Below are 27,870 nucleotides of genomic sequence, written 5' to 3' on the forward strand. Positions count from 1 at the left end.
TTTTTCATTGTTTGAATAAATGACTACAAGACAAGGGCTTTTGAGAGGTTGCTGATTAAAGTGCCCTTTATTGTTAAAAGCGTAATTAAGTAATACTTGAATTTATAACTCTCTTTGGGGAGTCCACACTCCTAAAGAAATTAGAAAATGACACAGCCAGAAAGTCATCTAGTTAATAATACTTTTTAATTATCACAGTTAGCCTGTGTGGCATTCACATTTGCAAGGTTTCATTTTATTTAAAGAAATTAAAGTGCAGATCAAGTCATGAAACTCTCCTCTTATGCATTGTCCAAAGTCTATTAAAGAAAATATAATTTAAAAACAGCATGGAGTTATAAATAGCCTGCTGTTTGTAATAGCCTGTCAGTCTGTTCCCAATTATATATGTTTAGCTAACAGCTCTCTAATTAGCACTTGCTTCTGACTACACAGTTCCTAAAATGTTTACATTGGAAGTCACAAATTACCATCTAATTATGTTGGCTACGTTATTTTGCATAAAACATAAATAAAGTATCTGCCTATGTTATAAAAATGAAATACACGGTCATCACTCCATGACTATAAGATATACCATTGATACTGCAAGTCTCAGAAAAAAGAATGCTGAATTGAAACACTTCAAAAGCACAATAGCAACTTTACTCCCATCAAGTAAGATCACATATATTAAGAGAGCGGATCTCTTCTGAAACGTATTTTACTTGGAAAAACAAAGTAGAATGAACTGCTCCCTTAAATCTGCGGAACTTTTCAAATGTGCATATTGTCATATTTCCATCTACAGTCCTCGGGAATTTTGCATGAAGGATTGCTGAGCAGCAGTGAGAGGCGAGATGGACATGCAAAACAAGAAGGCTGGCAAATAAGCACGCCTTAGGAAGAGTGGGACACACAAGGGTTGTGGGGGAAGCGATGTAAAACCCAGAAAAATCAACATTCTTGTAAAGAGCCCTTTCAAGCCACTGAAACTTGAAAGAAAACTGAAGGCAGCCTAACCTGTATCACATGCTGCCACTTACCCATTCCCACAGCTAAATCAGAGCCAGCCGATAATTGCATTTTCTTTTCCCTCAGAGTGTAGGTTATACTGTTAAATCAGAACCGTGGATCAGATTGAAAATGAAAGACTACTCTTTGTCAGAAAGAAGTGGCCACTGTCTAAATTAGAGGGATACCTGACAAAAAACAGCAGTTTTCTCTTTCATACCTGAGCTACTGTAATCTATGTATGAATTTTTTTTCTTAAGAATTATCACAAAGTGGTCTCCAAATTGTCAAATGACAAGTACCAGCCTCTCTGTGTAATTGCTATATTTAAATAGGATTTCTTTGTCAAATATGTTGAAATATTTCTTTGCTATACTTATGAAACGTGTCATGCTCATTTACAACAATACAGCTAACAACATTTCAATGACCATGTAACAGTTATTTTCAGGCAGGCATCAACAAGACTCATGCTTAAACATATAGAACAGTTGGTAAATATTTTTTTCCCCACTTATGTACTTTGGGGATTTCAGAAAACACAATTTTTTCACATCACTCACTTTCCTTCACTAGTATTGCAGAACAAGTTCTTTGAAGTGGTATTTGTAACCTGGGTTTGGGCAAATCTATCTTAATGTGTTCTACCTCTTTCTAATGGCTTCTCTAAGATATAAAAAAATGGTTGCTTCCATTTTTCAAGCTGAGGGTTTGCTTCCTAATAAAAATACTACTCATTTTTGCAGTTAACATGCATTACTTTAAAATACTGAATTTGGATTTACTTGGTCATTTTCTAACTTATTCTATACTGTATTATGTGGTTATTGACTGATATTAACATCCAGTGAGTGGCCTACAGCTCAGCTTTGTGACAGTGATCACAACCATTGGAGCCCAGGTGTTCAGTCAGTTTTCAGTACACCTCACTGTCCTCTTTACTAATCCATACATCTTAAGTTTGTCTGTAAGGATGATACAGGAGACAGTGTTAAAAGCCTCGTAAAGATAAGAACCACCGATGCTCTCCCTTCATCCAATGAGCTAGTCATGTCATCAGAGAAAGCAGTCAGCTTGGTTCAGCATGGTTTCCCCTTCAGAGAACCACGCTGACTGCTCCTGATCACCCCTCTTGTCCTCCACATGTTAGGAAGTGGTTTCTGGAAAATTTGCTCCATCATCTTCTAAGGGTTTGAGGTAAGGCTGACTGGCCTGTAGTTCTCTCCATCTTCCTTCTTGCCCTTCTTGAAGATATGAGGAACATTTGCTTCTTTCTAGTCTTCAGGAAGCTCTCCCAACTGACTTGCAATGACCTTGGCCAGCTGCCTCAGCATTCATGGATACAGCTTATCAGGTGCCATGTCCAATTTGTTTAAAAGTCTCCTAATCCAATCCCCTTACACTAAGGGTATGACTTCCTTGCTCTGCACTTTCCCACTGGTCTAAAGGACTCAGGTTTCCTGAAGGCCAGTCTTGCCAATAAAGACCAAGACAAGACATTCAGCATGCCTGCCTTCTCCATGTCCTCTGTTGCCAGATCTTGTGCCCCTCTCAACAGCAAACCCACATTTTCCCTACTCTTCTTTTGCTGCTGATATGCCTATAGAAGCCTTTCTTGTTGCTCTTAACATCTTCAGACTCCAAGTACATTTTGACTTTTCTATGCCTGTCACCATACGGCTCAAATCACGTCTCTCTGTTCCTCCTGGATCACCTGGTTGTGCTCCCACTTCTGGTACACATCCTTTTCATTATGTTTTAGTTCTGTCAGGAGCTCCCTACTTGTTCAAAATGAACAGTGCATCCTAACACCTTTGCTTGACATTCTGCTCATCGGAGTGGACTATTCTTTCACTTGGAGGTGGCGATCCTTGAAAATTAACCAACTTTCCTGGACCTCTCTTCTCCTCAGGGCTATAGCCCATGGACTTCCTCCAAGCAGGCATTCATGCATCATATAAGGAGCAAACATGTCCATGCAACCGCCTCAGGATAAAAAGCACCAAATTTTATCTTGAGTTATGCTGTTAATATCCTAAACATATAGGTGAAAAGTTGAATGTCACACTAAGGTGACTGAGACCACCTCACTGGATTCAATACTTGATTTTATACAAAAAATAACTTCTGATGTAGTCATAATCTTGAATGCCAGAATGTTAATCCAGATTACAATTCTTTAACATTTGCTCCAATTCTCATCATTGTTGACTAATACTACAAAAAATAACTCATTTCTGATGAATAAATATAGCAATCATGCCTTCCCTTGCAGAAGTTTGTGGGAGATGAACAAAAAAACATGAGACATCCTATCCTCTTATCAGGAGCTAAAACAAATATGATAATTAGAAAACATTTTGTTTTCCCATGAGAATAAAACCCACAAGAATACATTGCCAATTTATGGCACCATCACTGAAGCTATTTAAGATAAGGCATGGTGTGATTACTGCCATGTTGTATTCCATTTGATGGAGGGATTTGGATTACAGTAGCTGAAAGGTCAAATCAGCAGTTACAATTCATATGCCAAAGCAGAAATTCTTCTCTTAAGAAAGCCATACAAGATGAAAAGACATGACTATAAATACTTGAACGAAAATTATTTCAAAACTAAGGCTTTTGGATGAATTATCACTCTTTGGAAAAAAGTATGTATTTCTTACTAAGTTTTCAATTCTGTTACTTGAGATGTGTAATAAATATCCTTCACAGTCAGATTTGACACCACTGCTTGTTAATACTTCCTAGAATGAGACGGTTTTTCAGACACTTATTGTGTAGTGGTTTGACCCTGGCAGGACACCAGGTGCCCACCAAAGCCACTCTGTCACTCCCCTCCTCAACCGTATGGGAAGAGAAAATATAACAAAAGGCTCGTGGGTCAAGATAAGGACAGGGAGATCACTCAGAAATTACCATCACAGGCAAAACAGACTCAGCTTGGGGAAATTAATTTATTATCATTCAAATCAGAGTATTGTAATGAGGACTAAAAATCAAAACTTAAAAACACCTTCCCCCCCACCCCTTCCTTTTTCTGGGGCTCAACTTCACTCACAGTTTCTCTGCCTCCTCCCCCCTAGCAGCGCAGGGGGATGGCAAATGGGGGTTACAGTCAGTTCATCACATGTTGTTTCTGCCGCACATTCCTACTTGCACTTTTCCCCTGGTCCAGTGTGGGGTTCCTCCCACAGGAAACAGTTCACTATGAACTTCTCCGACACAAAGTGATCAACGTGTAAATAGAACCCCAGTAATTTCAGGAAGAGACGCATTATAGAAACATGAAAATCCCATCCCATGTCCTTAGAGGCTGACACTGAAAAGTTAAAAAGCCAACCAGATTTGTTGTGCATTTTCTCTAATAACAGTTGACCTCTGCTTGTGAATTATTCTTTCTTTAGAAAAACAAGACAAACCCAGAACAGCAGTTCTCCTGTCCTCCAAGGACCTAAACTATTTATTTTTTTTTTATATCCTTACATCTCAATACCTTAATTATTAATTTGTTCCCTCAGCTGACTTGTTTGGTGAGCTGTCCTCACCAGTACAAACCTATTTACCAGGCTGCAATTTTCAACATATAGATGATTCTTCACGGTATTAAAAATCTACTCCCTAAACACTTCCCTATCACTCAGAAAATTAGCTGTCACACATAATTACATTAATTTAGCTTAACATTCATAAAAAATGAGCATGTTATTAACAATGAAAGCAAACATATGGAACAGGTGACCTTGCTTCTGTCAAAGAATGTATTTAGTGCATTCAGCATTTGGTAGGAATGACCTTTAAGTATAGTTAATTGGCTGACTCAACTACAGTGAGAGAGAACATTTCCACTGATAGTAAATTTATTATGGGAAAAAAAAAAAGTTTCCATACCTTGTTTTCCTGTCTTCCAAAGGAGAGAAAAGTTAGGCAGTAACACAGGAAATTACTGTTCCTGCCACGTCCATCTTTTGCGCAAAAAGCCACTACATTGTATTTAGGAGCTGGACATGCCCATATGAGCATCATCTTTGATTTTCAACTCCTAAAACATCCTATGACCAACTTGTCAGACCAAAGTTTCCCCACTACTTGAATTTTTCACTCTTTAAAGTTTAAACTGGAGTATAAAGTCCCATGACTTACTTTATATAGAATGACCACAGCAGTTCCCTATCACTGTTTTTATTTCTGAATTACTCTGTTTGCTTTATTGATCATTTTCTCCAGTTCTTACTTTTTGGATAAGATAATGCAAGTCCTTGATCAGAAATCACTTGTGCTCTGACATATTTCCTACCAGAAAATCTGTCAATTCCAGCTTCAGAATAAAAAGATCATTTTAACCTATTCTCACCTTACCCCTCATTAGTCCAAGGCTAATTCGCTCCCTGCCAAGTGAGGAGGGGAACCAAAACAAAACCCACCACCCAAAAAAAAAAAAATCCCATATGTTTACAAAGCCACAGAATTTCTATCAGATATTAAAAATCTAAAAAATAAAGATTGCGTTGTAATTAATACAGCACTAAATTTAAAGGACATTAATCCTCTTTAAAAAGAATATTGCTGTAACCATTTTAGGGAACCTCAAATTCCATAAGCAAATCAGTGATATCTGGAGGGAACAGGATAAAAGAATAACCATTCTCACAGGCTTTGCACAATGCCTCCAGAGTGTCACAAGCAAAGCTTTCAAAGCTGCAGATGTCCTTACAGAAAGAGACATTCCCAGCAACTCCCTAAAGGAAGGTATAGCTAATGCTGTTGCTATTAAAAGCCTTTTGACCCACCATTATTGCTTTTATGATGAAAAATTTTGTTTCAATAACTGTTTTCTATAGTCAATAAGTGCAAGTGAATTTTGTAGGCTTATATGCATTTTCATTTTAATGAAGAGTCACCCCAATTTGTATTCAAATTGATTTTTTTATGGTAAATATTTTATTTTAGATTAACTGTGAATATTTTTTAATCTCATTGCTATCAATAGAATTCAGTATTTGACAGAGGAAAATTATGCACATCATCTGGTTTAAAATAAAACTTCCATTGGTTTATGGGTTGTTAAATTTTACTTGAATCCAGAGCAATCACAACAGAGTTCACTAAACTGTTGATTCTGTTGATTCCATCAACTGCAAGTTGATGGAAGAAGAAATACATTAATATTTAGGAAAGCTTTATAGTTTTCTTGCCACCTAAAAGGTTTCCTTTCTATAGCTACCATGTCTGAGTGCCTTTTATCTTCTGATTGAAATCTATTTCTTTGAATTAGGCAACACGCTTCACTTGCAACTAATGTGTGTAAGGCAGGGACAATTAAGAAGAACAGCCAGCTTCACACTGTGGAGAAACCTCAGGGCCAATCTGAGCTGACTTGCAGACTGAGTTAAAGAGGGTTTCTGTTTGGTTTTCTTGGTTCACTTTAACTTTATAATGGAACTCCAGTTCACAGGTGGCTTCTTACACCGCAGAAGATAATTTGCTGAAGTTCAATAGGCTGCAAGGGTTCTCAATGCTTTTCTGTCACCTTTACCAGCATAAAAAGGAAAATGGCATACTGCTGCTTTGATACTTCAACTCAAATTTTTCCTGCAAGAGTCAGACATGCTGGACTTACGGTCATTGAACTGGTTTTATGCTTTGTCTCGTTAGAATACTATAATGCAATATTTGTTTCAATGGCTCACTGGGACAAAAAAAAAAAGAAAAAGAAAAGGAAGAAAGATCATGGCAATTAAGAAGCTGCATTTGTGCTAACGAGGACATCAGACTTGCAGTAGTTTGGCACCACTAAGTCAGAATATTTTAGCTATCTACTGTTAATTCATTTCAGTTCCACTTACCTTTTTATTTCCTGCCCTAACTGGAAAAGCTAATTTATTGCCTTGCTTTTCTTTTCAACTTGAAGCAGTTGAAATCTTGTTTCTAGATTAATCAACATCTCAGTGTGAAGCAGCAAAAAGTCAGAGAAGCAAGCATGGGTCACTGTGCTGTGAAACTAGTGTTTAATTCATGATTGCATAAAATGGACACTAAGCATTTCCTTTTGTTATGGGCGGCATAGAATTTTTTCCTCAGCTCTTACTTTTAAATTAGATTTGTATTTCATAAAAAAAAACCAAAAACAATCACAAAAAACGTTATTTTTTAAATGAAGCACAAACTGCTAAAGGTTCTCATCAGAGCCTGCTGCGGAATAGTCAGATGGGTTACGGATCAAACCATTCCCCCCGATCTCATACACTGACAAAAAAGATCTAGGTGAAAATGAAGACTTCTTCAGTCATTTTACTACATGAATGGATTCTCTATAGATTCTTTATAACCCTGACTGCAACTGTTACTAAAGAAACCTTAGTGACCTTTTTTTGTGTCCATTGGCACATGGGTTTGCACTGTAACCTCTTAAGAAGCTAAGAATAAAGAAGCGTTACCTTCTCTTTCCTGAACAAAAAGAGATGTTTAACATGACATGGATTTAAATGTGGATGAAGTTTCAGGTGATATATACAGCCAGGTTTTGTTATGCAAAGTAAATGAAGATACCTGGTTTGAAGTCAAAGTGTCAGGAGATAGAAGTGAAGAAAAGACAGCACGGGAGGATTTAAACAGCAGGCAACAACTTTAGCTCAGTCAAGGGTTTGAACACACTCAAAGAAGGGCTTGCTTACATAGTTACAACCGTAAGTTAAGACTGACTTTCCTTTGAACAAGAACATAGGAAAGGTTGCCGGGTCAGACAACATGCACATCCACAATTCAGGATCTATTCTCAGCCGTAAGACAAGGGTTCGCATATAATGATGCTTCCCCCAGATATTCTTCTAATAAATTGCAGCTCAGAGGATTCCTGAACAAGAGATGATGCCCTTATACTTAATTTTGAGAACTTTCCTATCCAAATATTTATGCAATCATTTTCTGAAGCCATTTATCCACAGCTTCTAGGCACTTCTAGGTCTTCAGCTGCTACCAGCTTTTCTGAAAAAAAATCTCCTTTTGTTTTGAATATAATTCTGTGTGATGTCCTCCAGGCCTTATGTTGAAAGGGACTATCAGGGTGGCATTATTACTTTCTCTGGCTGCAAAGTCCTAATCTTAGTAGTTTTTCTTTTCATACCCTTCTACTCAGCTTCATTTCAGACTCTTTCTTAACCTGTGAAACATAATGTTGGGCAGATTTGCTACATTTAGGGGAAAAAAACATTCATCCTTCAAATTGCAACAATGCAGGTACTCAGAATGCATAAGGTAAGTGAACAAAGCAAAAGACTAACAGTTCTGAACAGAAGTGTAGGTTCATCAGAGTGAGAGTGCAGGGGGCCAGCCATACCTCTTCTCTCACTGGTTCACTGCTGGTGAGAGGGCTGTGGAAAAAGAAGGGCTGGCATTAGCCACCCTGCCTCAGCCTCTAGTGGTTAGCCCAGTCTCCCTCACAATAAACTTGAGTGGTTGTATTACAGCAAAGACTAAGTCTTCAGGTTTGGACAGAGCCTAATAACGGACAACCTGATACGCACTGGGGCTACAGCAATGCAGACAAATATTATCTGCAGTTGGGCTACTCTTCCCTAGTCTCAAAGAATATAAACTTGGGAAAATCACTTTCACAAAAAACGTTTGCTTAAAGGAGGAAAGAAATTTTGCTTAAAAATATCCACATATACATAGATACTAAATTAACAGCTATACATTATAATAGTCATGTAAAAGAAAGAACAGTGCACTAGGAGAGTTTGAAGATTTAGAATTAGAACCCTATATCACTGAAACTTCCCGCATTTCCTCTGACATCTCACTGTGCTTCATCTATTACTTCAGAAATGTGGAATACTTCCCTCACAACATGTGGAAGAGGGAAAAGTAATGAATTTCCAATGAAGTCTTCTGGAACTACAGTAATGGAACACAGAATTCTCAATAAAAATAATCACAGAAGCTGTTGAAATATTTAAGATCATGGTAGGTTTCTATTTAACTTTTAGTCTGAAATCAAGTATTTTCTGGGATGTTTCAAGCATCAGTATGGTTCTTCTGTTGTGGCATAGCTAAAGTTTAGCTAAAGGTAGATTTCACTTTTTCAAAGCCTCCTTCTCTTAAGAGTTTGTTTCTTCAGTGTTTCAGAAATTACTATCATCATTTGTCATTAGCTACACAGATAAATGTAGGTATCTGCTTTGTCACGTCACAATTGCATATTCCTTTAAATCCTTGCATGGAAGTGTTTCATTTCACTGCAGTCGTATATTCCTAACAGTTTATCAGCTTCACTAAATGTCAAAGTTTTAATCTTTTTACAACTCATCTTGTATAATTCTTTTTAAGTTAACTCTGAGTTCTGCATACCAAGCTCTGTGAGCTGCACACATTCCCGTACATAAAGCAGTTAAGTAAAAATCTCTCAGCCTCAGCTAAATCCTTATGACATACTGTGCAGGGAAGGCTGACACAAAACACTCCCTCCAGGCACTTCATTCTGTTCTCTTTATCTTTATGGGATTTTTTCCACCTACTTGATTAGTACTAGACCTTTGATGCAACAGTGACTATTGTCCTGGCACACGTTCTGCAGAGACTTTATTTTGATAACAAAACAGGTTCCTTTAAGGATTAGCAATTATAAGTATAAACAAACAGCATGCTGTCTGCTAAAGGTCTGCATGCTAGAAATCTTGTAATACACACCTGAGGTGAAAAATGTGTGCAAATCAAGGTTTCTAGAGGGAGAAATTGTCTTTTAACTAAATCCCCATGATATAGCTCCTCAGAAATCATGATTTAAATATTTTTCATTACGTCAGTCTTTGCTCCCTATAAGATAACAGGATACTAGACAATTCCACATCAGATGCAGTGATAAATCAGTTTTTTTCCTGGAAATTTAACCAGATTCAGATCGCATTGCCTTATTCTATTGTAACCATTAAAATTCAAAGACTCCCAGTAGCAAATCAATTTATGTGATGACTACATTTAGACTAGTTAGCCTACCTGTTGCAGTTTTCTGATCCCAAGCTAGTTATGCTTAAAAGTATGTGCTTAGAAGGTGAAACCATGTTTGCAGTATGTCTTTCATGAAATGTTGTATATAATATAAACTCACAAAAATCTACCGCATTCATCTCCTTTCCTTATTCTCATTCTTGTGATAGACACTATCTACCTGTTTCATGCATGAAAAGAATCCTTTGAATCTGAATTTAACTAAATAGCACATCTTCCAAAACCATTATAGGAACTTGTAATACTAGCAGCAAAATCAGAAGCATTTTTTTCCCCATTTCATAAGTATGGGATAACAATATCACAGTTGTAAATCCTAAAGCAGTAAATTCATATTTATACTCATGTATTTTAAGATTCTGGACATAATGAAGGTTTTGTACCATCAGGCCTCTGATAACATAACTACATGGTCTATATGGAGCTTAATAGTCATAAGATTTTCTTTCAACATAGTGGTGCATAAAGATACAAATATGCAGAAAGTAGGAAGTACATCACACAGCAACGTGAATCAAGTTTTTTAATTTTACAGATTCAAACTATTTCCAGTCAGTTAACGACTTACAGAAGTGAAAAGAGCTAGAAGAGTGCATATGTGCCCTGATCAAGCTCCAGTTGTGCTGTAAGACAGATGACCACAAACCCCTATTCTGAAAGCACCCCTTAAATATAGTCAGGAAATAACTGCTTTATCTTAATAGGATTCACACATACTGCTAGGTGCTTTCAGGAGAGGCGTTCCTAGCCCCTCCTCTAACAGTTCCCATTTCAGGAAAGGAACAATGGAGCTCATCCTCTCACATGAGAGTAGGGAACATAACCCCACCTTAGACTTCAAAGAACTGAAGCCCAAAACCATATAGCACCACATATAACATGCTTACAACATGTTTGTTGCATATTTAATTTAAATTATTCACTGATTATTGTCATCCACAGCTGAAGGACAACAAAACTATATGAACAGGCATAGAGGACAATTGCACTCCTTTCATACATGCATCAGATAAAACCCAGTTGTTCCGAGGAGCAGATGGAGTTTCCTTACCTGCTTCTCCAATCAAACAGTACTTCCAAATGAGAGAAGCTGTAAGACCCATAAAGGACAGGAAGAGGAAGAAGTGTAGCCAAGTCGTGCTGGAGAAAAAATAGTATGCACTCCACTTTCTTTTTTGCTGATTTTGAGGCAACTGTCTGCTCCATCTCAAAGGCATTTACCATCTCTTGCATAATCCAGAGTGGACGGTCTGCTTCCTCCTAAATCGAGAAACCCAAAAGTTTTGGCTTACTCTTTAGGTATAAAATGTTAGATACAACCACGTGCTGCTTTGTTACAAAGGATGACACAACTTGGATCCCAAAGCTTTAATGCTGAAGCACTGCAAACAAGTTAGTTAAACAGATCCCCGTCACCACTTTTGTAAGTAAGATGAATAGCAGAAATGCAATGACAAAGCTAAATTGGGCAAGGATAGGTAGACCAGCATTTGATGGGGAGGGGTGGGAACTGATTAAGCACAGTAATCAAAGAAAGTTTTTGTCTTCTCAACTTTCAAGACTTCCATAGTCCTTTCCACTGCAAATAGTTTGGAATGTTTCAACAAGCTAAACTCTTTCCATGTGTCCACTCATGGCAATCACATTCAGCATCAAGTCTTCCTTCAAGCCTTTTACACTCAATCTACACACAATTTCAGTGTATAAAGACTTAATACTTGTTGATACACAGAAGGGAGCTTTACAAAGAGACTAAATTTCAGTCACAGACCTAAGGAAAATTGCTCAGTCATTTACAGGTAACCCACACAGATTTGCATCATGAAATATGCTCACCATACTGTGCTAGCTACCAAGACATTGGTCCTTCTCAAGATCCCCCACAAGTTTACAGCTAGCAACTCCAAAAAGGGGCTCATGATGAACCTATGATTAGTGCAGGGTTTATATACCCAACTACGTGAGTACACATTACATACCTTCATCAGAAAATGACATTCTAAAATGTACTTTCATTAGAGCTGCACACATGCTTTCAACCTAAGTTAAATCTACATATATCTTTCAAAGCAAATCAGTATCAGTTTCAAGTCCCATATTAATCTATTTCATCTGTATTCACAGAAAAGCAGACATGCTAATCTTTTGTTTTAACTTACAGCACATAGACTACTTCCACATGCTAGTCAGGACTGCCCAATACCCACAATGGCTGAACCAGAGAGCATCAACTAAGTAATTTTCAAGACAAGCACATTCATCATTTGTGAAACTTCTAGAATAAAGTCTCTTGGGTATGACCCAGGTCCCGCTAATCCTGCTCTGTGGACACAGACTGGATTGTGAATTCTATTGCAGTATCTCATTTCAAATTAGGAGACAGTGAAATGCTCCACAGGAAGTCTCACAAACCACAAGTGAAAAAAGGTTTTCTCCTGCAAGCCAATTATTTCTAGTTAGGCTATCGCCCAACACAGACTTCAGTCTCAATACTCTTCGCAAGATACTAAAATTAGAATAAAGCTGACAGTCTTGTCTCAGTACACCTGCCCTGGCTCTCAGTACATCTATGTTGGGAAAGCTAGATCTGATCACAGCACATTCCAGTGTCTGTTTAACCTGGTTAGCATGGTGAACAAAGCAGCGCTGGTGTGGGCTTTAGCATGTGCTACCAACCAGCCTTTCCCTCTTGAGAGGCTAGGTGCATGGTGCAATTGCTAACTCAAGCCATAGGAACACCGTATCATAGACTCATGTTTCATCCTGATCCACATTTTTATATTAAGTAGAAGGCAGCAGTAGTATGCTGCTCTGCAAATAATCAAGAAGCAGGAGTCAGGCAGCCAGACATGTAACATGCAAGTTCCACCAACAATACTGACAAAATACATGTAAATAAATAAGTAAATAAATATAAATAACAGGTAGAGAGGTCTCAAAAGAATTTACTCGCATCAGAATGTCACAAATTTATTGTTCATTCTGCTCTCCAAAGAGTGCATAATTAAAGTATTTTAATTACTAAACAAAGCAGCAAAATGAAAAATGAAGCAGTTGCAAACATACTAATTATGGCTCCTCAAAAGTGTCATAAACAAAGTTTTTTCCATCCCACCTGCCTTTTAAATAATTCTGCCCCTCACTCTCACAGTGACCCTTTAGGAACGCTCATATTTTTAGCCAGTTTACTTCTGATACGTACTACATCATCTCACCCACCTCCTAAGACATACACACACTTCTCTCTATTTTTCTTATTGTAAACATTTAAATGGTGTTTGAAATTTCTCAGTTGGTGAAAGATATGCAACTTTTATTTAAAAGGAGTGAACCTTTTTTGGTATGGTTTTTTATAAAAGCATTATGTGACCCGGAAATGTGCACTTGCAGCCCAGAAAGCCAACCATATCCCGGGCTGCATCGAAAGAAGCATGACCAGCAGGTCAAGGGAGGTGATTCTCACCCTCTGCTCCACTCTCATGAGACCCCAGCTGGCGTACTGCCTTCAGCTCTGGGTCCCCCAACTTAAAAAGGACATGGACCTGTTGGAGAGAGTCCAGAGGAGGGCCATGAAGATGATCAGAGGGCTGGAGCAGCTCTCCTGTGAATAAATCCTGAGAGAGTTGGGGTTGTTCAGGCTGGAGCAGAGAAGGCTCCAGCGAGACCTTACAGCCGCCTGCCAGTACCTAAAGGGGCCTACAACAAAGCTGGAGAGGGACTTTTTACAAGGTCCTGTAGCGATAGGACAAGGGGCAATGGGTTTAAACTAAAAGAGGGCAGATTTGGATTAGATATGAGGAAGAAATTCTTTACTGTGAGGGTGGTGAGGCACTGGAAGAGGTTGCCCAGAGAAGCTGTGGATGCCCCATCCCTGGCAGTGTCCAAGGCCAGGCTGGATGGGGCTTTGAGCAACCTGGACTAGTGGAAGGTGTCCCTGCCCATGGCAGGGGGACTGGAACCAAACGGTCTTTAAGGTCCCTTCCAACCCAAACCATTCTGTGATTTTATATTATTTCCTAATGCCCACTCCCCACATGGAGTCATCCTAATCCTTTATTTTTGACTTCTACCACAATCAATTACATTATTTTTTCATGAAGAGAAGATAACAACTTCAGGGAAAAAAACAGCAGGATTGGACGAACTCTTACAATATAAAAAGCCAGTGTTGCATGCTGCAGTTGTACTTAGTAACAAATGAAATGAAAAAATAAACATTATACAACACAGGGCTTTTCTTATTGAAAAGCCTTACAATATTATCTCTGTGGGATTGAGGCAACTTAAAATTTTAAACCATTTTTAGATTGCCCATTTAACAATTCTGAGAAAAAGGTCTACTCTACCATCTTTCATATTGGGATCATTATACTCATACTCACATCCAAAAAGCCTACTAATAAATCTAGTGGAAAACGAAAATGAAAACTATTTCTTGATTTTACTACATCTATTTCCTTTTGTCCTCTGAAGTAATATAAGTAATTTGAGTAAATTAAGTAATTCAATTTTGAGAACACACTATTTAACAGCACCTCTCTGGAGAGCAAAAGATGATGAACAAAGCTTTATTTCACTAGTTTTGGTTGAGAATTCCAGTGTTAGTTACCATGGAGAATTCCATTTGAAGAATTTACTCTAGATTAGGATAGGAAATGAATGTATTTCCCTGATTCTCACAGAATTTCCCTCACAAAAGAAACCATAACAGAAAGTTGCATTCATTCATTTGGCACACTGGCCATCAATAGCAGTAAATAATATGACATCCTGTGAGACTTAGTTTTCATTAAAGGAGGCCATAAAAGGTTAAAATTTTTGTCATTGGTGATTAATGCCATAAATTAAGGATACGTTAGAGGGAGTATTGCACAATGGCATTAGCCTGTAATGAACTTTGTTTGCTAATATAATCTCAGATCTAGTTGTGAATACAAACTCTTGAAGGTTAATGGAGTAATATGGTATATTATTATGTTGTCTTTTGCATTTATACATTGGTAGGTCAAACAATACCGGTCATTAAAATTTGACCTTGGTTTTTAATAAGAAAAAGTATGGAGAGGAAAAAAAAAATATGACTAATCGATTCAGGAATGATAATAATTTCTTTTCAGAAGAATCCTACAAATTTATCTCTCAGCTGGCCTTCATGTTGTGTAATAATGTCTTTAGAGTTATCATCTTGAAAATAACGTTAGTCCTATAATAATTTTTTATCTGATAATTGTCAATACAGCCATAAAGAAAATCTTAGAATTCAACCCACATTAATTAAATGTCAGTATCAAGCCTGTTCATAACAAATTATGCTCACAACAGATCCTTAGTTGTTAACTTTTTCAAAAGCATTACTTTACCTGTTTCATCATAAAAACAAATTCTTCAGTTTGTTTGGATTATTCAAATGGTCCTATAAATGCTCACTAATTTCTACCGGGTTTGGACAGACTGGAAGAAAGTATAGAGTATTGACAAATAAGCGGACTTTCTAAACTGAAATACTAGAAATACTTTTCTTCAACATAGTAATTTTTCTGTTTTAACAAGTATTTATTTAAAATCAGCCATAATTCTACATGGGGTAAAAACAGACATTTCTCTAAGGATTTTCTTCTGTATTTTTTAATATAGGATTTTTTCCATTTGAAATTTAGCTCTGTCAATTATTTATACCATTCTAGATTAGGCACACAGATGTAATGCCTTTTTCTTCAAATTTGTGTTTCTGACTTTTCCAGATCTCACTTACATTCTTTTCCATGTATTTTTATGTCTAGCATTAACTTTGTCTCCCTTTCAGAACCCATCATTTTCTCTTAAGCAACACAAAGGTTTTTTTCTTGTCGTTATCACCTACTATTTACAAGAAAATATTTCTGAATTAACATCACCTATCAGCTCTTCAGAAGTTCTTTTCCTTTTGTATCACCACAGTGTAAATGAATCCCATATTGTTCAGAGTCAGCAGACAATATTATGTGCAGAGCTTATTTAGAACCATCGTGCTGCTGTCAGAGCAGCCCCTGCAGCTCTCTGAACCCAGCCATCCTCTACCGTGTGACAATTACCTGGCTTCTACAAGCCTTCAGTAATATAAACCAATCCAGTATGACAGTCAGGTTTTAAGCCTATTCATATAGTGCATCCTCATTGAGCTCACCAGTTTTATTTAATTGTTTATTCTGAAAGACACCAAAGCAACAGGTAACTCCTTTCTTCCAGATTTAATTGCTTTTATTTTATGGTTCTGAAGATACAATGAAAGATGGGACTAGACTATACACTTTCAGCTTAAAGGACTCATTCTTGTACACAGAAAAGGGGAAATGAGCATATCACTGAAGAGTTCAGAGGAAAAAAAGATGTTAAGAAGATGGGGCCAGGCTCTTTTCAGTAGTGCCCAGTGACATGACGGGGGAACAGGCACAAACTGCAACACAAGATGTTCCTTCTGAACAGGAGGAAGAACTTCTTTACCTTGAGGTTGACACAGTACTGGAACAGACTGCCCAGAGAAGTTGTGGAGTCTTCTTCTCTGGAGGCATTAAAAACGTGCCTGGACAGAACTCTGTACAACCTGGTCTAGGTGAACCTGCTTTAACAGGGGGCTGGACTAGTTATCTCCAGAGGTCCCTTCCAACTTTGACCATTCTGTGATTCTGTAAGAACAGAAAGAAAAGTCTTACTTTGTACTCAGAAAGTTTACAAATGATCACTGTTTTGCCCCACTTTAGGGGATTTTATTAATCTGTTTTGAGTTCTTTTTTAAATGATTAAACATCATCAAGTTGTTGAAGACAGCCTAGACTCAGCAAAAAGAGATTTACATCTAGAGAACAGTAGCGAGACAAATGTTCCCATATAAACTACTCCTTCTAGCTATCATAACCCCTTAGGAATTAGCACCTCCCTTAAATGTCATGCTATTGGATTAAGCCACTTTCCTGGCTTTGTCCCATTTTGACTTTCGACCGACTAGAAGACTCAATATAGAAATCGGAACAGAGAGCTAGTGAAAAGATTACCACCAAGGAGGTGTTTTTTGTGGAAAACATCCTGATTCCTTCACTTTCAAGGGAGGACAGACTACAGGCTCATATGGTAGCCTTCTGTGACCTCAGAGGTTAATTTCTTCCAAGTTTCCTGCCAGCAAGTAACTCTGAAATTCTGTTAAAACTATTTTGTTTATTTTTAAGGGGTGTAATATACAGTATTTAGTGAGGGAAAAAAACTAATGACCCTTTTTCAGAACTCAATTACCATGTAAAAGAAGAAACTTAATATTGTGTAGGTTTCAAAGAGTGTATTTTGCCTAAGCAGAGATTTGTTAGTGTTTTTCTTAAAAAGAAAATCAAACAAAACAAAAAAAAAAAAAACACCAAACCATCAAGGTATATATGTACACTTTAAAATACGCTTCACTGCTTGCCTTTAGCACCATTTGCAAAAATATTCCAAATTCCCCATTAATAAATCCAGAAGAAAACAGCTTATTTGCGTTAACAACTGCACTGCAGTTCAAAATATGCAGAACAGATCTGTTCCAGGCTCTGCTCCAATTTGCTCTATGACCACAACCATTCCATTCCACTTCAGTTTTAAAATAAGATAAACAGTACTGATGTTTAACTAGCAAACAGCCCAATACCTCCACAAATAACCTTATCGACATTTCAAGAAAGCGAGGTAATTTCCTGCCTTGTGCCAACAGAAATAAAAATATTAGTAACATTTACTGCATTCATCACTAACTTAAATAACCCTAATTAACCTAAATAAACATGCTTCCAAATTGAGCAGAAGATAATGCCATTTGCCATGTCTGTTTGAGACTACACTAGGAAAAAGAACATACTCCTCAATTTATACACAGTTTACTTCAAATCCGTAATCCAGCAGTGAAACACACCATTATATAATCTTAGTTATAAATTATTAAATAATAATTAAGTGTAAGTTGTTGTGAGTGTAATTGGACCATTAGTATGTAGTTTTTGCTCCTGCGGTTATTCAACTTAAGCTTTAGTGGAGGTCTCTGAACAATTTCCTATTACCTTATAATGACTTTCAGCAAGTGCTTATCTGCATCCAACAGATTTCTCTGCTTCAATATACTGTGCTGCAAGAGAAGGAACTAACTGAAATATCATCACCATGAACTAATTATTTGTGGTTGAAAATGTCAAAGAGACCCTCATAACTTGCTGAAGCATAAAATTTGCCCTGCCTTTAACTTGTTATAGTCTAATGAGATTTCAAGTTATAACAGCACATCCCAGTGCTTTCCCTGACACTGTTTTAATCAGATTTCCTTTTTTTTGTTTGATAGGCTTCTGAGAAAATATTGCATATTGCACACATCACTTCAAAATAGTCTCTAACTGCTAATGAACCACAAAAATGGCTTATGATTATTGTGTAGCTTCCACAACCAGCAACTATTCTATGGATGCCATTTGCTAAGCTCTGCAGTGTGCCTAATAGGCCTAGAAGGGTCCTTTTCCAGCAAGTCAAACATTTTCTTCTAAAACAGTGTTTTGGTTTTGTGTCTTACAAAATAACCAAGATAGATAATTTTACTAGATTTATAGCAATGCATCCAAGACCAAACACATCATAGAAAACATATCATAAAAACAAAAGATAGTGGTACATAAAAAACAACACAGACATGTCAGAAAATTCTTGTCCTAGATAAAATCTTTCCAGCTTTGACCAACAAACTTGTGGGAAAAACCTTGAAGTCATTAGCTGTTTACTAAATTCCTCAAAGTAGCATATATGAGTAAAGAATATAGTGTGCCACAGACGCCATGCCAAAAGGGTTTCTTCACATTCAGCTTTCATCTTTTCAGCTATGCCACAAGTTCACACTGTCCAGAGTAATTGCGGCAAAACAGGGAAAAATATGTATGCAGGAAACCAGCTCTTTCAAAGGTACAGTTGATTAAAATAATGTTTCTAGATTAATCTTTTCAGTATACTTATAATACCTGTGCAATATTGTAGAATGCTGAAGAGAGAATAAAAATCAGTGGATGTGTCAATGACACTATTTTTGAAGAAAGCTTATTAAAAAGGAAAACTCCTCAGGTAGCAGCTTTGTTGATGTTACCTGTATGCTGATGCTTTTTAAATGTAATACAAAAAAAAAAAAAAAAAAAAAGAAAGAATGATATTTTTTTCCATCTATCACTTATATTGTTTTTTAAAAAGGAAAAGATGCCATATGTTCCAGTTCAAGTCTTGATCCCAAATTGTTATTGACTGAAATTAATTCCAGAGCTCCTGGCAAATCATCATTTATGTATGTGTGATGCACAGAAGAAAGCACATTAAAAGAATTACTGTAAACTGTAGTATCTTTGTACAGACTACAGGAGTGCAGAGAATGGCCTTTACAGATCTTCAAAAGCTATTTTACAGAGTATTGTTTTTTCCTCCCTGAGATGATCTTGCTCATTTCAGCTGGTGGTATTTTTTCTGGCATACATTCAGGAAACTAAAAAGTTAACCCAGAGGTATATGACAACATTTGGAGATCTCTTCAGAGTGTTCTTAAGACTGTGAATTACCTTTTGGACTCAAAGGTCCCCAGTTTAATTGTTGCATAACCTATCTTTTAAAAAAAGAGGTTTCTAACACACCGTGTTATAATTCCTGGTGAATATCTAATCTTCTTTATAAGAGGTTAACAAATGCCATCAGAAGGAATAAAGCTAACTATCAGCTGCCTACTGAACAATACAGAACCACACGTGTTCCACTAGTCAAACTCTAGCACTTTATAAGAATCAATTTTCTACTGTATTCTACTCCTTTTGCCATAACAATAGAAGATTAACGCATTCCTAGGAACAATCAGAACTACAGGAGGCTAGAAGCTTTTTTCAGGGTCCATCCCCACTATCAATATGTGACAAGTTAATGGGTCTTAATTATAAAAGCAACACTAAGCAATTAAGCAAACTGAGGGATTGTAGTCCCAGCTGTGGCAGCCCATTTCTTTTTTAGGATAACATATATTTTCTATTTAAAGGGAGATTAATCTTCTAAAGCATACCAAAAATCTTGCTCTGGGAAATTTCTTACTTCTTATTAAAATGAAATCTAGTTTGGGTAATGATTGTAGAAACAAAGTACCACTTTAGGCTTTACATTTTCCAATTGCAGCCAGCCATTTGATCTATGACTGAGTGAGACTAAATAATGGGAAGAACAACAGGTACAGAACTAAAATTATCTTTGACCTAGTGTGTTACGACAGCTATTGCAATATGAAATATTTGTCAATCTACTCAGTTTTATACAACAGTGACACAAGAAAATTCAGTTGTTATTCCCTAGAATTGCTCTTCTATGTACAATAGACCTTTCCCCCCCCCCCTTTCAACAGCTCACCACTTGCATAGAAAGAGTTCAGTTTTCCCTTGCACGTATCCAGGACTGCACACACAATTCTGGTTGCATATAGTCAGATGTACTAACAGCCACTGTGAAGTGCTGGTAAACTTCGACTGTACGTGCAGGTGATGACAGTTTTACACGGCGGACCTAAGAGTTACACCTGTATGTATGCAGGTGTTACTGTATTACAAAGTACACTAAGATATTAGTGCAAAGCATATACCTTTGTTTATGTGCCAACATATACATGCAGATTAAAAGCACACAAAACCATACATGCTACTGAAAGCCCACTGAACACCTAGCCATATCTAAAAGATCGTATCATCTTTAAGAATAAGATTTGTCTTCTACTTGTAGAAATCCAAAATATTAAGAGAGGGAGTTTGGGGATACGTGACACATATTCTGCCATCCTAGGACAGAGTTTTACTTCCAGTTATCTAGGCATTTCAAGATAGCCTGAAACCCACCACGTTAAAATTTAAGCTGTTAAAAAGTATCTCTCTACTTTATACATGATCTTGTAATATTACTTTCCTGATCAATAAATTCAGTAAGCCTTTGTATAATGTAAGCTTTTATTCGCTGCAAAGCTGGACTACCTTGAGAGTTCCCACAGCAGATGTTTGCCATAATTGCTTGTAGTATTCCTGCTATGGTGTACTTGAAAGTAGAGCTAGTAAATGGCCTCTAACAGCAAAATATGAGTCTACAGAACAAACCACTGCATCCCTGTCTCATGAAAATACACTGCTTTGGGACTACTGAAACTGCCAGCCAGACTTCTAAGAAATAGAGAGAGAAGATATCATTAGAAGAAATCATTAGAAGAATGTTAGCATTAAAATGTCAAGTCTTGCAGCCTTACAGGAAAAACTTCATATAAAATGAAGTTGAATTCCCCCTAAACAAAAAATTCAGACTGCATCTGTCACTTTTACAATATATTATACAGCTATATTATTTAAAACAAAAAAAAACTACACCCATTCAAGCAGCTTTACAGAGGAAATTCTAAGAACTGAAGCAGGCCGCTAAATTCTGCTCATGGTCTACCTGCTTCTTTAGTTAATTAGTTCATTTTCCTTGAATTAAAATTAAAGGATGCATCTGGTTTGTTTAAGAATAATAGTTAACTAAAATAGTAGCTATAATGCAGTAGAGGGGAAAAAAAAAATTCTTAAAGATACCATTACATGAAATTACCATAGGTATTTATTTTGCTTCCACCTGCTCCATTTGTTTCACTATACTAATACTCTAGTAGTCACAATTAACACAGGACATATTTTCATACTTTTTCTATCATTAGCAGACACAGCCTGAAAAGGCACATCCCTGTACCATGAGAGCACAAGTCATAAGCACAAACCTGAATGCCCATACCCTTTGCTTCTCTCAAAGTCTGTCACTAGCAGCTGAAACTATCTAAACTGCAATTCCTCAATCTTTTCATTTCCCACATTTCCCTTTTTAATCTGAGGGCTACCACTGAGGACCCAAGACACAGATACACAGCGGTAAAGAGCTTTCTATCAAATTGCTGGTACATCAGCATTCAGAATGTACTACTTTTGGAAGTTCAAGCTTGCAAACAAGCCTGATTTATTGAGCTGGAATTGATTTACCATACCTTATATGCAACACTTTAAAAAGCTGTTCTGGGCTAATTACATACTCAGCTGATCCCCAAGTGATTAATAAAGTTCCTGACCAATTTTCTCTCTTCTGAGCTGCCAGATGGAGTACAGAAAACTCATGTACATCCCATAATGCAGATTTTCACATTAATGAATAAAGCTTACACCTAGGAAAAAAAAAAGAAAAAAAAACTAGGGAAGTTTACATCTGCTTTACTTTTACATTTCTAAAAATATACAAACGACTCAGAAATCAGGTCTGTATTTTAATTCTCAGATTAAGTCAGAAATCTCTTTGTATCGGCCTTTGTTTACACAACAGTACTATTGAATCAATATTTTAAAATGAATAAAAATGTATCTTTCATTAAATAAGTCATAAGCTATCACATGCCTTTATATATGCATATGCCATCTAGAGCTGACAAGAGTTCCCCCCTGTTTTTGCAGTCTCCGTTCTTTCCTAAGAACTGGTTAAGTGGAGTTAGCATCACTTTGCTCTTCTCACAAACAAAAAACATGCTGAAGGTGACCTTGCTGTTCTTTTTATTATTTCATAATGAATGCAAAAAGTAATCAGAAAAAGATTTCCAGTGATTCAATTCTTTAGAGAACGATTCAAATTCATTTGTCCCTTACAAGAACCAAAGGAGAAGGGAAGGGGGGGAAGGCGCCATTATTAATTTAGGCAATTAAGACTACTTTGAAAGCAATATCCAGTACATTAAAGAACCTGTCTCTGGAGTGCTGCTTACAGTCTATGAAAAGTTAATTTTAGAGCATTTCAAGTGAAGAAAGGTCACTTCCTAGATATGCTCTACAGAATATTATAATTTTTAAACAGTAACCTAAATGAGAAGTGGTTTTTTGTAAATATGGAGTGAATGGTTAAGTGAATTAGAAACAAAATTAAAGCCATGTATTACATTTACCATGTCATTTTAAATTAAACTATTTATAACAAAATTTACGGTCTTTTCCTCTTACGTATCGAAGAAGAATCTATGGGTTTCTTCCCTAACATTACACAGTACACAGTCTAAAAAGAAAATTTCTATACAAGACAAAATAGTTGACATTAAATCTTTATAGTTTCTATGATCAACTGGTTGGAATGAAAACTGAACAAAGCCCATATAAAGTATAATTGCAGTTGTTTAGGGAAAGGGAGGGGTTGTGTCTTACAGCGCAACATTTACTCTGATACACAACTCTTGCCAGTCGCAATGTTCAGGAACAAAAGGCAGCCTCAAAAGGTATATATGAACTTGAACATCTAATCAAATTCTCTCGACTCATCTACAAATTACCTGTCTCACTTTTAAAAAATGCAGAAACAGATACCTAAGTGAAAACTTGGTATTTACTGATGGCATCAATTCTACAATGGTAAATTGCATAAGTGCAAAAGGAACTACATTAATTTATGTAGAACTTTCTAAAACGATACCAAGAAATAAGAGTCCAAGAGAGACATAATAGAGGCAGTTAAGTAAATTTCTCCCACTGCAAAGTCAGAGAAATGATAATACAGTCACAAAGGCAGAGGGCTGTGATTAAAGTTTCAAATTCTGCCTGCAGTAGACTTTCTACTTGAATATAAACACTGCACAACACTACATCCTCATTGCTCAGTTTCTTATTTATAAAAAAAGATTAATCTTTTCCACATAAAGGTGGAAGCATATGTTGCTGTTAGAAAGAAGCTTCAGAAGTACAGCAAATTTATCACAAATTATAGAGCTGGTTCTCACAGTAGTCAACAGGTTTGTGTGATATTATTCTTTGGCAAATTCAATGTTAAATCCACTAGCATAACTCCTGTGGAAGATAAAGTAATAGCCTCTGATACGGTAATAGTCTCTTATTTTTATGCAAGCATTAAAAATGTAAGAAAATGTGATGATGAAGTTTCATGCACCTTCGTTGCAACATAGAAATTACATACTAGCACAGATTCCAAATTCACCCATATGAATGATGCAGCTAGACTAGATAAAAACCATAGCATTTGTATTTGTTATTATTCTGTATTTCTTCCAAAATGCCTTAGATCCCCCATTTGAATCCCCCTCTCAAACAATCATGGTAACCATCAAGAGTGATTATCACAAAACAGTCTTCAATGCAATAGGAAAACTATAGACAGAAATGCCAACAGCTCAAACAATCTTCACACAACATTAAAAAAAAAAAAAAAAAAGCAAGCATATTTGGAATAAAGATTTGTTCCAATCAAAGGATTACAGGTACATATAGTAAAACAGATTATCACATTCTGTCAAACTAGAAGACAGCAATAAATTTCAATATGATAAAGCAAAAAGATTTCATGGGCCTAAATCTTACACTTCATAATTCCAAAATATATCATCTTTCTATAAATATACTAAGAGGTAACAGTCCCAGTAAACTATATGTCCTATCTTTTCTCCCTGTACTGGGATAATAATAGTCAGCTGACATTGTGAAATAGTTGTATGTGCAAGTTAGAAATTTCTTCCCCTCACACTGACAGACAGATATCACACATGGCTTTAAGGATCACTAGATTTTTAATGAAAGCACCATAGAATTTTCTCTAAAACTATTTCAACTTCCAGAAATTTTAAATTAAAATATACTTCTTTTTTTCAATGCAACAGTAACACCACACTGCCAAGACAGGCATAGATTACCACACAAAGATACCTGCACAGCTAATAGCAGGGTTTCACTGGACAATATTTGTAGAATTGTGCCTTTCTGCATCAGAGGAGTCCTGTAAGGTAGACAAAGAAGCAATGAATAAAATGGGGCAACTTGAACAAGCACTGTTATCACCCAAGAAAAAGGCAATTTTTTTTCCCCAAGTGAGGACATGGTGTTATAATCATCGTGTTTGATTCCTGCTGTGTTCCAAGGAACCTTCTTTTGTACAGTCTTTGTAAATAAACTGAACTGTATTAAAAATACTCAGCTTCTCTTTCTTCCTCTAACAGAAACAACAATAACAACCCATTGGACAACCCAGTTTAAAGAAACTGTCAGAATGCTTTTATTGGCAATAGCTAGGTTTAACAAGGTAAATGATGAAAAGGAGCAGAAAAGCAGGTGAGTAAGGAGGAATGAAATTAAAAACATAAGCTGAGAGAGCAGAAGAGAGCAAATGCAGCTCAAGGCAGCAGAAAGGCACAGATTTACGAATTAAATATGTCATAATAGAAGGCAGATTGAAACTAAGGAATTTTATGAATAAACCTGGCTCAGTCCTCCAAATTATCACCTCCCCTGAACTGCTGACAACACTCTTCCAAATGCATTCCAGGATGCTGTTGGCCCTTTTTTTGCTGCAAGGGTGCATTGCTAGCTCATGTTCAACTTTTTGTCCACCAGGACTTTCAGGTGTTTTTTTGGCAGACCTGCTTCCCAGCTAGGCAGGCCCCAGGCTACACCAATAAATGATGTCATTCCTCCCCATACACAGGGCTTCACACTTTTCTTTATTGAACTCCATGAGGTTCCTCTTCATGCTCTTCCACTAACATTCAAGGTCAATTATAATGCTGTAGTGACTATGGTAAAGCCCAGAGCAAATCCACTGGAAAGTAGATCAGATAAACTTCCTTTACCTGCAAGTCCTCAGCAGAGGGCCACAGCAAAAGAACGAGCTTTTTGTTGGCAACTTAAGAATAGGAAGAAAAATACCTTGGCACTTGTCAAGTAAAGTACTTTGTCCTTGGAATTAGTCAGTTATTCACCTCTTACATCTGTCTCTTGATTGTATCTGATACTTGATCTCAAGACCTTATGTGGAAGGGAATGTACCCTTCCAGTAAACACAGCTTGGGCAACAGCTGAAAGTCAGAATTTATGTACTTAAAGTTCTCCTTTCTTTTGTGACATTGCCTGCAAGATTATGCACCGAGTACCTCAACACGTCTCTGTTTTAGAAGTAAACCATTTTGCTAGCCTTTGTCAGGAGTGTTTAGAAGTATTCTTTATCTTGAACAAAGGTTGAGTCAAATAATTCTTTTGTTTCAGCTGGGCGTTGCTAACTGCTTTAGTTCTTAGGCCACTGACTACAATGCATGTCATGTTCATCCACCCTTTATCACTGTGGTAAGTCATTTCATAGACCGTGCTTCATTTAAAACTAAACAAACATCTTCTGTCTTTATCCTGGCTCTACTTCAGCTTGTTAAGTACTACAACCTATGTCATCTGTTTCCCTAAACAACCTACATGAGCACAGCATTACAGGATTAGCAATTTAGGAAAATGAAAAACAAGCACCAATTGGCACACAGATGCAGTCATTTGATTTGCTTTAAGTAGACATTTCAGTACAGTCTTTTCCACCCAATAAACATGTCTATAAATAACATTAAAAAATAACCTTGCTCCTGTAGGCACCATCTTTTCAAATACTGCAGTGCATATATGAGGCATAAAAAACACACAAATAAACAAAAGCCTCAAAGCTGTCCTACACAGTTGGTAGAAGAAGCCTCCTCTTTGCAGCATCTGCTGGAATTGTTGTTTAATAAAGATAAACCCACTTTGTCAAGATGCTTACCAGACACAAATACGAGTTTGTTAACTTAAAGGAAAGGTAATTATACCAAGTGTTCTAACCTTCCTTCTTTCATCTGGAACAGACAAGGTCACCAACATTACCACTTAGATAAGTGTCTTCAAATATGTTTGTTTATCAAGAGGAAGAATCAGACATTTTCACAAAACAGTCTTGATTCTTTCTGCCTGAGCACAAAAAATACCAGAAAAGTATAGGAGGTAGCCTACTTAATGCAGGAGCAAATATATTTCTGCTTTTGCAGGGAAGAAAACAACAGCAAACGTGGGGGCTTAAACTTTCACTTGTGTGCCTGCACATGAAAATACAGAATCCTAAAACGCTTAATACGATTCTGTCACAGATAAGTTTTATGTGTACGTTCAGGATATAATACTCTTAATCCAATTCAGTTTTACTGAAGTCAACAGCATAACCATTGAACTATACCAAATTACAATTGGAATTGCATTCAAGCTGGACATAGCTGCTTGTTTTTTCAGTAAAACCCATGTTCAACACACATTCTCTACATCACAGAAAGTATTTGTGAAACTTAAATACTTTAGGGTCAGGCAAAGACGAAATAAAGCCCAAGCTTAGTAGTGATTCCCTTTCCTCTCCTGCTCAGTTTAACATACAGGGATGTCAGTGGAGGAGTTCCTGAAGATCACACCCCAGTTGTTCACCTGCATGAGAGGGCCCCTGCTGCCCCATTAAGTTGTGCTAACAAATATCTGTGGGACTCTGCTGTGACCTAGATCAGGGAATGGACTCAGTTTAAATAAAATCCTGCTCAAAAAGTTGGTTTCAGCAGGGTTTTTCCCCCCTGTTGGGGTTCATGGTACAGCTTAAATACTAAGACAGCCACAGAGTTTCTTCAATGATGCTGACAGACCCACATAATACTGCCCAATATCTTCACTAGACAGAATGGAAAACTCAATGGCACAGACTGTAAAAGGGAAAGAAAATAACTATAAGATGTTGCTTAGAGCACTCACCATGGATGGTGGCAGGGGAATGGGGAAGTAGAGCTCTAGCCCCATTCCTATTAAATGAAATATGCTAAAATAGAACAGCAGCACATAAATTAGAAAAAAAAATAAAGAAATCAGCTCAGCATATGAAAGAACTAAATGGCTAAAGGAGAACTGGCAAGAGACAGGACATTCCACCTCGCTTTGATTTAAAACAGAAATGGGATCTGAACAAGGATTATCATAACTAATTAGTACACCACAAGCACTGGGGTAAAAA

The 27,870-nt window shown here is 36.9% G+C and overlaps 1 long non-coding RNA gene across 1 annotated transcript in view; it reads right to left on the reverse strand.

The window, feature by feature from the left end:
* LOC130159411 (uncharacterized) overlaps positions 1 to 27,870 on the reverse strand; it is a 316,373-nt gene that overhangs the window by 248,949 nt on the left and 39,554 nt on the right. Inside the window, exons 3-4 of the long non-coding RNA XR_008825731.1 lie at positions 16,483 to 16,664; positions 11,054 to 11,262 (exon numbers count right to left, since the gene is read on the reverse strand). This is a non-coding gene — a long non-coding RNA (uncharacterized LOC130159411). The remainder of the gene's footprint in view (positions 1 to 11,053; positions 11,263 to 16,482; positions 16,665 to 27,870) is intronic.

Source organism: Falco biarmicus, chromosome 15 (assembly GCF_023638135.1).
Source record: "Falco biarmicus isolate bFalBia1 chromosome 15, bFalBia1.pri, whole genome shotgun sequence".
Classification (NCBI taxonomy): Eukaryota; Metazoa; Chordata; class Aves; order Falconiformes; family Falconidae; genus Falco; species Falco biarmicus.